This window comes from Ambystoma mexicanum, chromosome 2p (genome assembly GCF_040938575.1).
Source record: "Ambystoma mexicanum isolate Mex_15411 chromosome 2p, UKY_AmexF1_1, whole genome shotgun sequence".
NCBI classification, from domain to species: domain Eukaryota; kingdom Metazoa; phylum Chordata; class Amphibia; order Caudata; family Ambystomatidae; genus Ambystoma; species Ambystoma mexicanum.
The window spans coordinates 1370083989-1370096755 of NC_090923.1; the positions used below are offsets into that span (position 1 = coordinate 1370083989).

Consider the following 12767-nt stretch of genomic DNA (forward strand, 5'->3'; position numbering starts at 1 on the left):
TTTTATTTTTAAAAATTCCGTTGTGGCGCCCAATTAACACTGCAATTTGTGGGTGATTAGCCGTGTGAAATTTCTTTTTGATCTGCAGTCCATTACACACATTTTCTATTACTTCTGCAATAAAGTGGGGGCCATTATCGGACCAGATTACCTTGGGTAATCCAAATCTGGGGAATTATTTTTTTCAACAGGACTTTTGCAGTGGAGATGGCTGTATTGTTTTTCAAGGGAAAGGCCTCTACCCATTTGTTGAAGGCACAGATCACTACTACCACATATTTCAGATTATTACATCGTTCTAATTCAATGAAGCCAAAATGCAAAACTTCAAATGGGAAGGAAGGAGGATTAGCATTTCCTGCAGAGACTGTAGTCCCTTGGGCTACATTATGCTGAAAACATCATAGTATATTATAGCATGACATATGTATATTTGTCTTTTTATTAACTTCAAATGTGATTTTAATAATTGTAACAGTTATAGAAGTTTTAAGGAACTAGATACAACTATAACAATAAACATATCCTACAATTTTTTTTATTTTTTTTATTTAAACTTCTGTTTATTGGCAGGTGGTCAAGACAGGTACAGCACATTTATCATGTAAGTGAGAACAAAAGGAAAACAGTATTACAGCATCAATATACATTGCTTCATCGATAACGTAAGATTCACATTGTAGAGGGGAAAACACATATTGGAAAAAAGGATTCGTACTTATGCGGCGTGTGTCAGGAGGAGTCTAGTGGTGCCGGGGAAGGGGCTGATGTTCGTTCGGCGCCATCCTTGCCATTTAGGTAACTGCGGAATTCAGTCGATACATTTGCAGGGCGGGATGGAGCAGGCAGGGTGCCGATGTACTCCTCCTCGCATGTTTGTATCCACGTAAGGGCCTTCAGCACATGTTGAGGGTGGGGGGAGTGCGGCGCTTCCAGCGTTGTAATATGCATCTTTTGGCAACCATAACACTGACATTCAAGAACCTCGACAATTTCCCCACATCTTCTCCCGTCCACATGCCAAATAGCAAGGCCAATGGGTCCATCTCTACCGGGGCATCTATTATCTCGGTGAGCGCCTGTGTCACCTCCCCCCCAGAACTTGCGCAGCGCCTCACAGGACCAAAACATATGGGCATGGTCTGCTTCGTTCGATTCGCATTTCGGGCATTTATGTGTCGAACTAAGCGTAAATCTTGCCACTCTGTACGGGGTGTAGTAGAGTCTATTGAGTAACTTGTATTGGATGCAGCGGAACCTGGCACTGAGTGATACCTTTCGCGTGTGTGCACACATTTTACCCCACATTTCATCAGTGATCTCCGTTCCGAGTTCTCTGGCCCACGACTCCCGTGGTGCCGGGGAGGTATTCTCTATTTTTTCCCATCTGTATTTTATACAGGGAGGATACTATGCCCCTACAGCCTGCGGAGTTCGCTATGTACAGGAGTTCGGGTGAGTCAGGAGGCTCCTCTGGGAAGGAGGGCCACATTGTCCGCACCGCTGCTCTCAGTCTGTAGTACTGTAACAGGTCGAGCGCGGAGCCGGAGTGCCCGGGGCGTAGTGTTAGAGGGGTAATGAATGAGCCTTCAGTGTAAAGGTCAGTCAGGGCGCGGTACCCCAGGCTCTCCCATCGCTGGGAGAGGTGTTGGTCATGCGTGGGGGTTAGGCCAGGAAATTGCCATAAGGGAAGCCACTTATAGTATGGACGCCGTACTGGACTGGGGGAGAGGATATTGTTCCAAGCCCTAATCGTGGATGCTACCGGGTCCCATGGGGCATCCGCGTGGTAACCATGGTGCAATAGCGGGGTCATGATGTGGGTGCCGTCTCCCGCCATTTTTTCCAATTCGACATGTGGGGGCGGGTCGGGGTGTGTGTACCAATGGGTAGCATGCTGGGCCTGCGCAGCGTTCCAGTAGAAAGCTAAATCGGGGGCAGTAAAGCCTCCCTTCTCGTACGGGAGGGTCATATGTTGCCACTTCTTACGGACCGCCCCCGAGTGCCAGAGGAATTGGGCAAACGACGCATGGAGCCTCTTGAAATACTGCTTGCCAGGCCAAACTGGCACATTTACAAATATATAGAGTAGCTTGGGTACCGCGATCATCTTTATTAGGGAGAGTCTACCAGCGAGGGATAGAGGGAGATTGCGCCACTTGAGCATCTTGGTTTCAATGAGCAGCGCCTTTGCTTCGTAGTTATCTGCCAGCAGGGAGTCTCCAGCCCTTGACACCTGAACCCCGAGATACTTAATCCCAGATGGGGACCAGCGCAGGGGGAACTCGCAGGACGGTTGCTGAGTTGTTCTAGTGAGGGGGAAGATTTCTGATTTTGAGTAGTTAATAGTGAAGCCCGAATAGGTGCCTATTTTTGTTATATCTCGGATGATGGGGTCCAGGTGTGTGGAGGGTTGTCTGACGTAGAGGAGGACATCATCCGCGTACAGCGAGATGATTTCCGGTGTGCCCTGCAAGCTGATGCCCTTATTAGTATGATGGTTTCTGACATGATTGGCCATGGGTTCAATGGCGAGTGCAATGAGGATGGGGGAGAATGGGCAGCCTTGTCGGGTGCCCCTATGCAACGCGAAGGGGGGAGAGGGGACGGAGTTGACTAGCACCCTTGCCGACGGTCCCGTGTATAACAGCTGTATGTAGGCGATCATGTTCGGCCCGATTCCCATTTTCTCCAAGACGGCCCATAAGTATTGCCACAAGACCATATCGAACGCCTTTTTGGGCGTCCAGTGTGACTGCCACAGCATCCGCGTTTGGGTCAATTCTCGACATCACGTTGAATAGGCGCCGGATGTTAAGTGCTGCAGAGCGGCCAGGGACAAATCCACTCTGGTCGGCGTGGACTAAGTGGGGCATTAGTGGGAGGAATCTGTTGGCGATTACTTTGGCAAATATCTTCATATCAGTGTTGATGAGGGATAGGGGTCTGTAGGAGCCGCATTCGTCTGGGGGTTTCCCTGGTTTGGGGAGGACAGTGATTAGTGCTTCTCTTAGGGAGGGGGGGAGGGAGTGTGAGCGGAGTGATTCGGTCCAGACCTCGTGTAGTGACGGCGCTAGTATGGCCACATGCTCTTGGTAAAACTCAGATGTGAGTCCGTCGGGGCCAGGGGCTTTGCCCTTAGTCCGGGTGATCTCAGATCTCCCTATCTCTTCTAGTGAGAACGGGGCGTCTAGGAGTTCCCTGGTGTCCTGGGAGATCAGGGTCATAGGGATGGATTCCAACAGGTCGTCAAGGTCGTGGGTCGAGTGCTCTGGCTGGGGGCCGTAGAGGGTGGCATAAAAGTTGGCAAAAGTGTCAAGAATAGCATGGTCTGCCCATTGTCTGGACCCATTATTATCGATAATGCGATCTATACGAGTCCCGCCTCCCTCGGCCCGGACCAGCCTAGCCAGGGTTCTGCCAGGCCTGTCTCCCTCGCCATATCTACGGGCGGCTGCAGGGCGGGTATGGTATCTCACTTCGCTAAGGGCATGTGCCTCAAATAGTTCCAGTTCAGTCCTAATTTTCGCTAGGGTGGCAGGTACTGGCCTGGAGGCATAATCCTGCTCCAAAGTTTTGAGTTTAGATTCGGAGCGGCTTAAGGCCTGTCTTATGGACTTGAGGACCTCCGCTTCTCTGGCAATACACATTCCCCTGATGTAGACTTTGAAGGCCTCCCAGCGGGTCCCAACGGACGTGTCGGAGGCCTTGTTGGTTTCGAAGAACAGGCTTATGTCAGCCAGTATCTCTGCTCTAAAAACGATGTCTGATAGGGCGTCGGACTTAAAACGCCAAGCGGGGCGAGTCCCTGCGATGAAACCCAGCTGGATCTGGAGCAGCACGGGGGAGTGATCGGAGAGTGTGCGCGCTAGAATCTTGACTTCGGACACCCTACCCATCCGACTGCCCAACAGGAGGAATAGGTCTATCCTTGAGGAGCTGTCGTGTACCGTGGAATAAAAGGTGTAGTCCCTCTCCTGGGGGTGGAGTGTTTTCCACACATCGTGTAGTTTCAGGGAGCTCATGTGGGTAAGCAGCCGCTTGGCCGCTCGGGCTACCGGTCTCTTGGCCGTGGTTGTCCTGTCTAGGGCTGTGTCGAGAATGAGATTCATGTGGCCCCCCCCCACAATGGGAACGTCGACATATTTCATGAGAATGCTGTACACCATGTCCATGAAGTCGGGAGAATCAATGTTGGGAGCGTACGAGTTCACAAGCAGGCATTCTTCGCCGGCTAATGAGCAATGTAGGATCACAAATCTGCCCTCGGGATCAATGTGGGATGTGTGAAGTGTGAATCTGATTGATTTGTGGGTGAGAGTGAGGACGCCTCTGGACTGAGTGGAGTACTGAGTATAGTACCTGTTGTGGCCCCAGGACTGTGCGAGGTTTGAAGCTAGGAGTTTCTTAGCATGAGTCTCCTGCAGCAGGAGAACCTTGACCCCATGCCTTTGTGCATAAGCCGCAATTCTGCGAGATTTGGTGAAGTTGGTCAGCCCCCTTACATTCCACGTCAATATTCTAATAGCCATAATAATGAGTTAAGGGACATCCCAGGCGTGTATTCTCACTTTGAGCTTAAAATGGAGCACTGTGATGCAGCAGGCCTGCCGCCCTGTCGCACCGGTCCCGACCAACCCGCCTTTTTGCGAACAACAAACCCCAACTTTCCCACCCCCCACCCTCACTGCCCAGTGATACCAAGCCGTGTATAGGCAACCACCCTGAAGCGAAACTGCGTGCCATTCCCAACTCGGCAACGCCTGGAGTGCAGCCCAACGGGGGCTCCAACACAACTTTACTGCCATCAACGGCCTTGCAGCTGCAGTGGGGGCTGCTGCTGCCGTCTAGCACACCCATAATAGGACTTTGAGTGAATGTCAACATACACATTCTTACCAGCATCGTAAGACAATTTAAGTGGAGGTTACAGGTAACGGATAACCGCAGTTTTCAGTATAGCAAGGACGAAGTGGAGTCCACTGCAGGGCCGTGGACAGCGGTGCGGCCCTGGGGTAGTGACCTGGGTCCGGCCATGGAATCATGAAGCACAGGGCGGCGGCACCCCCAAGGTGGGAAATACTTGCAAAATTGGCGGGGGCCTTAAGCGGCCGGCTGGTGGGATGACCGGGGGGGGGGGGGCGCCCCACGCCAGGAGAGCCGCGGCACGGCCCCATCCTCCACCCAGGGTCAGCGGAGGAGCCTAGAAATTACGGCGTCAGTCGTCGTCCATCCGTTCCTCAGGCGGATTCACCAGGGGGACCTGAGCCTCGATGAACTTGACGGCCTCATCCGGGACCGTGAAGAAATAGCTCTTGTTGCGGTGGATAAATTTCAGGCGGGCAGGGAAGAGCATAGAGTACTCAATTTTCCTATCTCTCAGCATCTTCTTAACCCCGCTAAACCTGCGTCGCTCCATCTGGACTCCCACCGAAAAGTCAGGGAAAATTCTGATGACTTGGGATTCCAACCTTAGTTCACCCCTCTCCCTGGCCAGGCGGAGAATGTGATCCCTGTCTTTGTAGCTGAGTAGTTTAGCGATGATGGGCCTGGGGAAGTCTCCGGGTTTAGGGCGGGGTGCCAGGGAGCGGTGCGCTCTTTCAACAGTGAAGAACGGGGAGAGCTCAGGGTTGCCCAGGAGGTCCCTGATGAGCTGCTCAACAGCGGTCTCCATGCGGCCCTTGAGTGCGGATTCGGGAACCCCCACTATTCGGATGTTCCGCCGTGATCTCGATTCGAGGTCATCGTTCTTGGCCTTGACCTGTTTCATGTAGCGGACGAGCTATGAGACCGTGGTCTGGAGGGTGTGGATGTGATCTTCGTTGGTCCCTATCCGCTGCTTTGTCGTGAGCCTGGACCCATGCTGGTCGATTTGGGCGCGTAGGGAGGCGACGTTCGCATTAATATCGTCCAGCTTTTCATGGAAGGAAGCAAAGTTTTTGGCCATGGACTCCATCATGGTAGCGAGGTCTGGTTGCGGGGGGTCTGGGAGTGTCTCGCCATCCTCCTGTGTCGCGGAGGAGGACGCCGGGTCCGCTCGATGGGCTGGCTTGGTAAATTTGTCCATAGCGCCTGCCTTGTTGGCGCCCCGCGCCCTGTTGGACATTGTTGTGGTGGGGGGGTTCCCAGCGACTCCGGCAGAGTCAGAGACGGGCAGCGGCCGTGGAGTCGGTGGATGAGGCGAAGGCGGGACTGCAGCCACTAATCCCCAGTATTGTAGGCACAGGGGAGCCAGCAGTGCGCTCGTAGGATGGGGGGGGCGGGCGACAGCGTGGCCACCAAGGTGGTGTAGGTTGGCAGGGGGAATGCGTGGTCCCGGGCGGTGTAGTTTTCGCGGGGGGCAGAGGCCCCGATCGTCCAGGAAGCCCAAGGGCCCCGCGTATCCTATGCGGCCCCCGGGTGCCAGGCCGGGCCCTGAGTGCAAAGTGGAGAAAGCAGGTGGGGGCAAAGCCCAGCAGCAGGTGAGGGAGACCCCCAAGCGGAGTTAGCTATGGCCGGAAGGGACAGGGGCCCAGTCCCGGAGGTGTCGGGGAGGACAGCGCCCAAGCACCCACCTCAAGGCCTCCGGGAATGCTGTGTTCGACGTGGGCCCACAGCGGCAGCAGTGCTTCAGGGCGATCCTCGTGGCAGACTGGAGAGGTGGGGATTCCCAGCAGTGGTGTCCCGGAGATGCGTCGTGCAGCCCTCTCGGGGGCCGGCGCCCGGCTACCCCACCAGCGAGAGTGCCGGCGAGCGGTCCGTCCTCCTCCCGCGGAGTCGCCGCTCAGTCCGGCGCGGGGGCCCACCAGGCGCCACAAGCCGCGGCAGTCAGGAAATCCACGAGGCCGCAGCGAGGCCAGTCTCCCTCGCGGGGGGCCCTCGCTGTCGGTAGCGGGCTGTAGCGCGGGAGGAGCGGGACCCACAGCTCCTCCCGACAATGTAGATTCAGGGAAGCCCACGGGGCGATGGATCCGCGGTCAGCGGCGCGGGAGGCCCCCGGAGCCGCTTCTCCCTCCGGCGGTGGCTGGGCCGCAGCGGATCCGGGAGGCCTCGGACGGCCCCGGGGCGCGGAAGTTCGGGTCCCGGGCGCCGTTTCGACTCGGGATTGCGGGAGAATATAACGGACAGCGCCGCTAGTCGAATCGTTGTCGTGTCGTGCAGCAGGCGGACCGGATTCGTGCTGGTGCAGCAAGGATTAGGTGTGCGGTGACGGAGCTCCGACGCTAAGCGGCCATCTTGCTTGGCTGCTCAACAGCGCCCCCATATCATACAATTTTTAACCACATTCTCAGCTGTTGTAGCGATCGAGGAATTACACCAAACCTTCTCCAATTGTTTACAAATAGCTTTAGCGTGTATGTGGATGGGTCCATGGGTCTTATGCACAACCAAAGGTACATAGGCATTGCGTAACATCCATTGCATAACATCCATTGTTTTTTAGACCCTGTGACCCAACATCCCTTTTCATTCTGCATAGCAAAGCTATCTTCCCACCCCCTCATCAGTTGCCATTTCTTGTATCTCCTTGACGCTGACAGATCTTTCCTCCCTGAATCCTGGGCCCCTCTAATATTCTCAATGTTACACATTCTAGGGGTACAATATAAGGCTGTTAGTTTGGCTATGCAGTCAGCAAAATCATTCCCTTTGTGAATTTCAGTCACTATCTTCTGATGGGCAGCACATTTAATTATGGCTAGTTTCTTTGGTAGCATTAGAGATGACTTTAACTGCAATATTAGGGAACCACGCTTTATCTTGGTTTCATGTGAGGTCAAAAACCCTGTTCGGCCCATAGTTTTCCAAAATGATGTGCTACTCTGAAAGCATACTGACTGTCGGTGAAAATATTTACAGAAAGGTTTTCTGATAATTCACAAGCACTGGTCAAAGCTATGATTTGTACCGCCTGTGCGAAATTAAAGGGTATTTGTTTGGTCTCAAGTATATTTTTTAAGGTAGTAACCTCATATTCTGCGGTTGTAGTTCCATAAGGCAAATTAAAACATGACCCATCCCAATATAATTGTCCTTTCGCTTCCGGAAAGGGAGAATCTCGCAAATCGATTCGGCCCTTGGTGTCTCTCAGTTGCAAAGAGCCAATCCCGGTTGGCTGCCTCATTTTCCCCAATACCCTGATTCAGTATGGGTAGTAGCTCAACAGGGTTGAGTGTATTGCAGGGCTTAATTTTATTGTGTGGCGAGAACAATATAAATTCATATCTGGTAAATCGGGCCATAGTCATATATTGGGTCTGAGTCCTATTTAAAGGACATCGACAGAGTGAGGTACCATCATGGTCAAAGAGTGACCTAAAACCATACCTTCACATTGCGCGCAGTAGCTGCTGCAGCTTTGTCAGTGAAACAAACGTTAAGGCAAAGCATATGGAAGAGGGTCTAACGTGGAGGGAAAATAGCTGCACACTCTATTCCTTCCTCCATGTTCTTGTGTCAATACAGCCAAAGCACATCCATTAACTTCATGCACAAACAAAACAAATTATTTATTGTAATCCAAGGTCCCTAAAACGGGAGCAGAACAAGTGCTGTGTGCAACAAAACAAATGCCTCTTGATGTTCATCAGTCCATGGCACTGGATCCTGTATATATTTAGTCGTGAGTTGTACCAAGGTTTTAACATTAATGGAAAAATTGGGTATCCATTGTCTACAATAAGAGGCGGCGCCTATAAGCGCTCCAACTTGTTTTTGGCTGTGGCATTTGAGAAGACGCTTGTATTCTTTAAGGTGCTAGTTTCCTACCCTGCTTGGACAGGATGTACCCTAAATATGCTACCTCCTGTCTACAATACTGATATTTGTTCAGAGACGCTCTTTGTGGCCATGGCGAGCTACATGTAATAATAACAAGGTTGCATGCTTGCAGAATTCCTCCGTGGGAGCTGCAATTAGTAAATGGTCAATATATTGAATTAGCGTAACAGACACTGGCAATTTCAAAGAATCCAACTGTTCCTTAAGAGCCCTACTGTATCTACTTGTACTTTCTGTATATAACCTTGTGGTATTCTAGTAAAAGTATACTCTCTTCCACCAAGGGAGAAAGCAAATAAAAATCTGCTTTCTGGATATAATGGTATACTAAAAAATTCATTTTTTCAATTTGATCACTGACAAATATTCTACAGATGGTGGTATCATGGTAAGAATAGTGGTAATGTCTGGAACTATTGGAAATTGAGGTACTACAATCTTGATGATTGCTCTTAAATCAATTCGAAATAATATGGTAGGTTTGTGTCCCCTTTCTTATAAACAGATAAAATGAGGCTGTTACATAATCTTCTACGATCCCTTGTCTTACTATGTCGGAGACAATTGTTTCAAGTTCTAAATAACCTTCAGGGGTTACTTTGTACCGGATAATACGCAGATAAACTGCTCCCAGACGTATTTGTATTTTCACTGGGGGGCAATATCCATAAAACCGTCATTATTGGATCCTGCCCGTAAGGCATCAAGGATGTTGTCAAACTCTGGTGGCAGGGGTTTTGCTAAAAGCCAAATTTTTGAAGGGCATACTGTTATATGTACTCCATCGTAGTAAACAATTTCTTCAAAAATTCAAACCCAGCGGCTTGATTCTTTAGTCTCTACATTCTGTGCATATTACTTGAAGTGACTAGGTGCTTTCTTCTAGTCAGGAACTTGAAAACGAAACTCCTAACGAGGACGGTCGCACGACGATACGAGCTGCCGTTGGTGCCTCTAGCCTGCACTCTGGATTGTTCTTGCCCTTGGTGCCGCTTGCCCGGCACAGGTGATCTGCGGTGCCCCTGTGGAGAGTGGGGTGTGCGGAGCAGCTGCCGAGGGCTGTGGTTGGCGGCCCCACGTCCTGTGACATACGCTGCTCGTTTGGTGCCCAGAGTTTCACGTGCCATCCTAACAAAGGTAAACCCTTATTATGGTGTTAAACAGCCTTTCTTTGTTTATGCTTGCCAGCCACACCGCCCCAACCTCCCCATAGCCGCTTTGCGGAGTGTGGGTGTAAAGACGGTTCAACAGTGTTTTTGGGGACCGCCACCTTTATTGGCTTAACAACCAGCAATTTACTGCAACCTCCCAGCTATTATCTTGTGTGTGGAGACAAGGGTGTTCGTGAAGGATTTTTTTATCGTGTTGCAGCTGGGAAGCAGTTTCTCTGCTCTTTTTATTGAATCTACTGACGCTGCCCCTATTTCCACATAGCTGCCACGCAGAGTGTGTGGAGACGAGTGTGTTTGGCGGAGTTTTGCGGGGGCAGGCGTCCGCAATCGTCTCTAGTGAGATCTTTATATTTAACCCCCTGATCACCTCGACATTTCGCCTTTGAGTTTCATATAGCGTGCACCCGTTGAAGCCCCTGAAAGACCCGCTTTGCCGCTGCGATATCTTCAGGCTCCTTGGACTGTTTAACCCATGAGCTTTTGTGCATTTTATCAAGAAAGACTGCAAGTACCATAAGGTGAAGGTTATCACAAAGAAGCATATATACTGTTACTCGCCTTTTACTGCAGTCATTAATGTTTGTTCTTTTTTTACCTTGTTTAGGCATTGCAACACACGGCAAGTGGGTGTGCCTATATAATTGTGCTCGCGAGCGTGCACCTGTGGAAGCCCCTGAAAGTCCTGCTTCGCCGCAGCGTTGCGAGAGCTTCACTGGTGCATAATTATTATTTTTTATTTTTTTCCCCCAGTTGTTTGTATAAAAGTGGGATTCAAAGGTTGGTTAGCTATTGTCACTCAGTCAAATCTTAGTTGCATGATTAGGAAAAGATAAAACAATGTACACATTGCGTACAGGCATGCCTTTGCTGCCGGGAGTGAATACAAATAATCCGGTGGTACCTAAACAGCGTGCCGCATCTTTTAAACGTTTTTTGAGTCCCAGACTTGTTCCACCTAAAAGCGCTGTTGTAACATGATTTTAAAAAACGACTTTAAAAACATCAAAGGACCTAGTAACATCTGATATACGCTGCTTTTTTCCTGTGCCCCCGATTGAGGCAGTGAGCAACGTTTCCTCCTTGACTCAGTTGATGAGGCTCTCTCCCACTGAAGAAAAGAGGGGGGGGATCCTGGTCAAGCGCGAACAAATCACAACATACACACTATCGCCTGTGAACAATCTCTAACAGACAGTGTGGTTCTGAAAAGCGAAGTGAGGGAGCATGCTGTTAAAGAGTCAGGTGATGCAGTGGTAATCGACCTAGACTCAATGCACACTAGCTACTCTGCCCAAACAATATCTGAGAAACTGTCTTTTTCACCTAAAATGTTTTCCTTTGCCAGTTCTGAAAAATCAAACGCAACCTCATCTTTTCTGGCACCTACACCTAGACAAATGACCAACAGGGACACCTACTCCAGAGAAATGACAAATAGAGACACTCACTCTTCGCAGAGTGGAAGTAGAGTAGTAGGGCTCGCTTTGGAAGCAATGAACACAACCATGGACATCTTGGTGAAGCCATTTGACTCCTTAAATGACAAACTAAACACTCAGAGCATTCAAATTGCCTCCATTCAAGCATGGCAATCCACAGTCAAACTATTGGAAGTAAAAGATAGATGCCTTATGGAAACAAAGGCTCTGTTGCCTATGAGAACTGAGCGTATTGACAAAGCCTCTTCTCCAATTAATGCTAATAACTTTGGAGAACAGCCTATGCTTACACCAGTCTCAAATGTTACCACAGGTGCATTACCACATTTTCTTATCATTACTGACCCTGCGGTCTCTTGTAACACGGAACCTGTTTCTTCTCCTCCTTCTTCTGAAGTAGAAGACAAACAGACCTACACCATTTTTGCCGAAACACCCAAAGGCAATACTTTTTTGCCAAATACAAAAAGAGGGAATGTCTGTAAAACCAAGAAAAATATAATAGCTGCTCAGGAGAAAAAAACCAAGAACATAAAAACTAAGAAACAAACCACATCGGGCTCGGCAAAACACTAGGGCTTACCACTCCAGTAAAAACCTCAACCCTAGCATCTGCTGCTATAATGAGAAAATATGTGCTCTTGAGTGAAACGCGGAAAGTTTAAATTGGGAATCCAAAAGTTAAAAAGCCTTAACATCGCCCCATATGTCCCTTTAGATACCCTTGTTGAAGAAATTCAGAAGCAGTCTAAACCGCTAACCAAACTAGTGTTGGACCCCAAACCAACGTCTACGGATCCCTCTAATACCCTTGGAAATAACCCCAATCCAAGTGACCAATTTCTGAGGCGGGAAGAAATTAGAAAAGAAGTCGGTGCCTATATGATCAGATTTGCTCAGCCCAGTATTGCAGGGGCATCGCACATCAACCCGTGTGGCCAAATGCTCCCTGAAGGAAGCCTAGTGCCGCACTTTCATCCAGCAGGAAAGGGCTGCCCCAACACCGACCATAGATCATCTATGACTGGACCTTCTAACCAAACTAACAAAGGATCTCTTAATGTAATGGCCAATTCAAGCAAATCGGCTTTGGTTGGAGGTTTCAATGTCATGTGTGAAAGGGACACAGCCCCACTTGAAGGACAGGGTGCGGAAATTGCTAAAATGCTACAGGCCCTCCTGCCAAAAGCTCAGTCCACCAATGTAATGCAAGCTACAACAGCTCCCCAACCTCAAAGTCAAGGTGCAAGAAAACAAGCGAATGGTCCAAACTCTGATATGAGTTCCAACACTTTAATTATTGGTTGTCGCCCTGCTCCTCATTCTCAATACCTTCTAAACAGGCAGAGTATTCTTGAGATCTTCTCTGACCTAAAACAATTGGAGGATGTGGGCA

The 12767-nt window shown here is 49.9% G+C and overlaps 1 protein-coding gene across 4 annotated transcripts in view; it reads left to right on the forward strand.

Moving 5' to 3' along the window:
• Positions 1-12767, forward strand: part of DHRS7B (dehydrogenase/reductase 7B) — a 461566-nt gene that overhangs the window by 40732 nt on the left and 408067 nt on the right. For 2 of the 4 annotated variants that reach the window (XM_069645761.1, XM_069645760.1), the window contains one exon: positions 9647-9897. The exons of the other annotated variants lie outside the window; for them this stretch is intronic. The gene's annotated coding sequence lies outside the window, so the exon portion shown is untranslated. The remainder of the gene's footprint in view (positions 1-9646; positions 9898-12767) is intronic. 4 annotated transcript variants of the gene reach the window in all.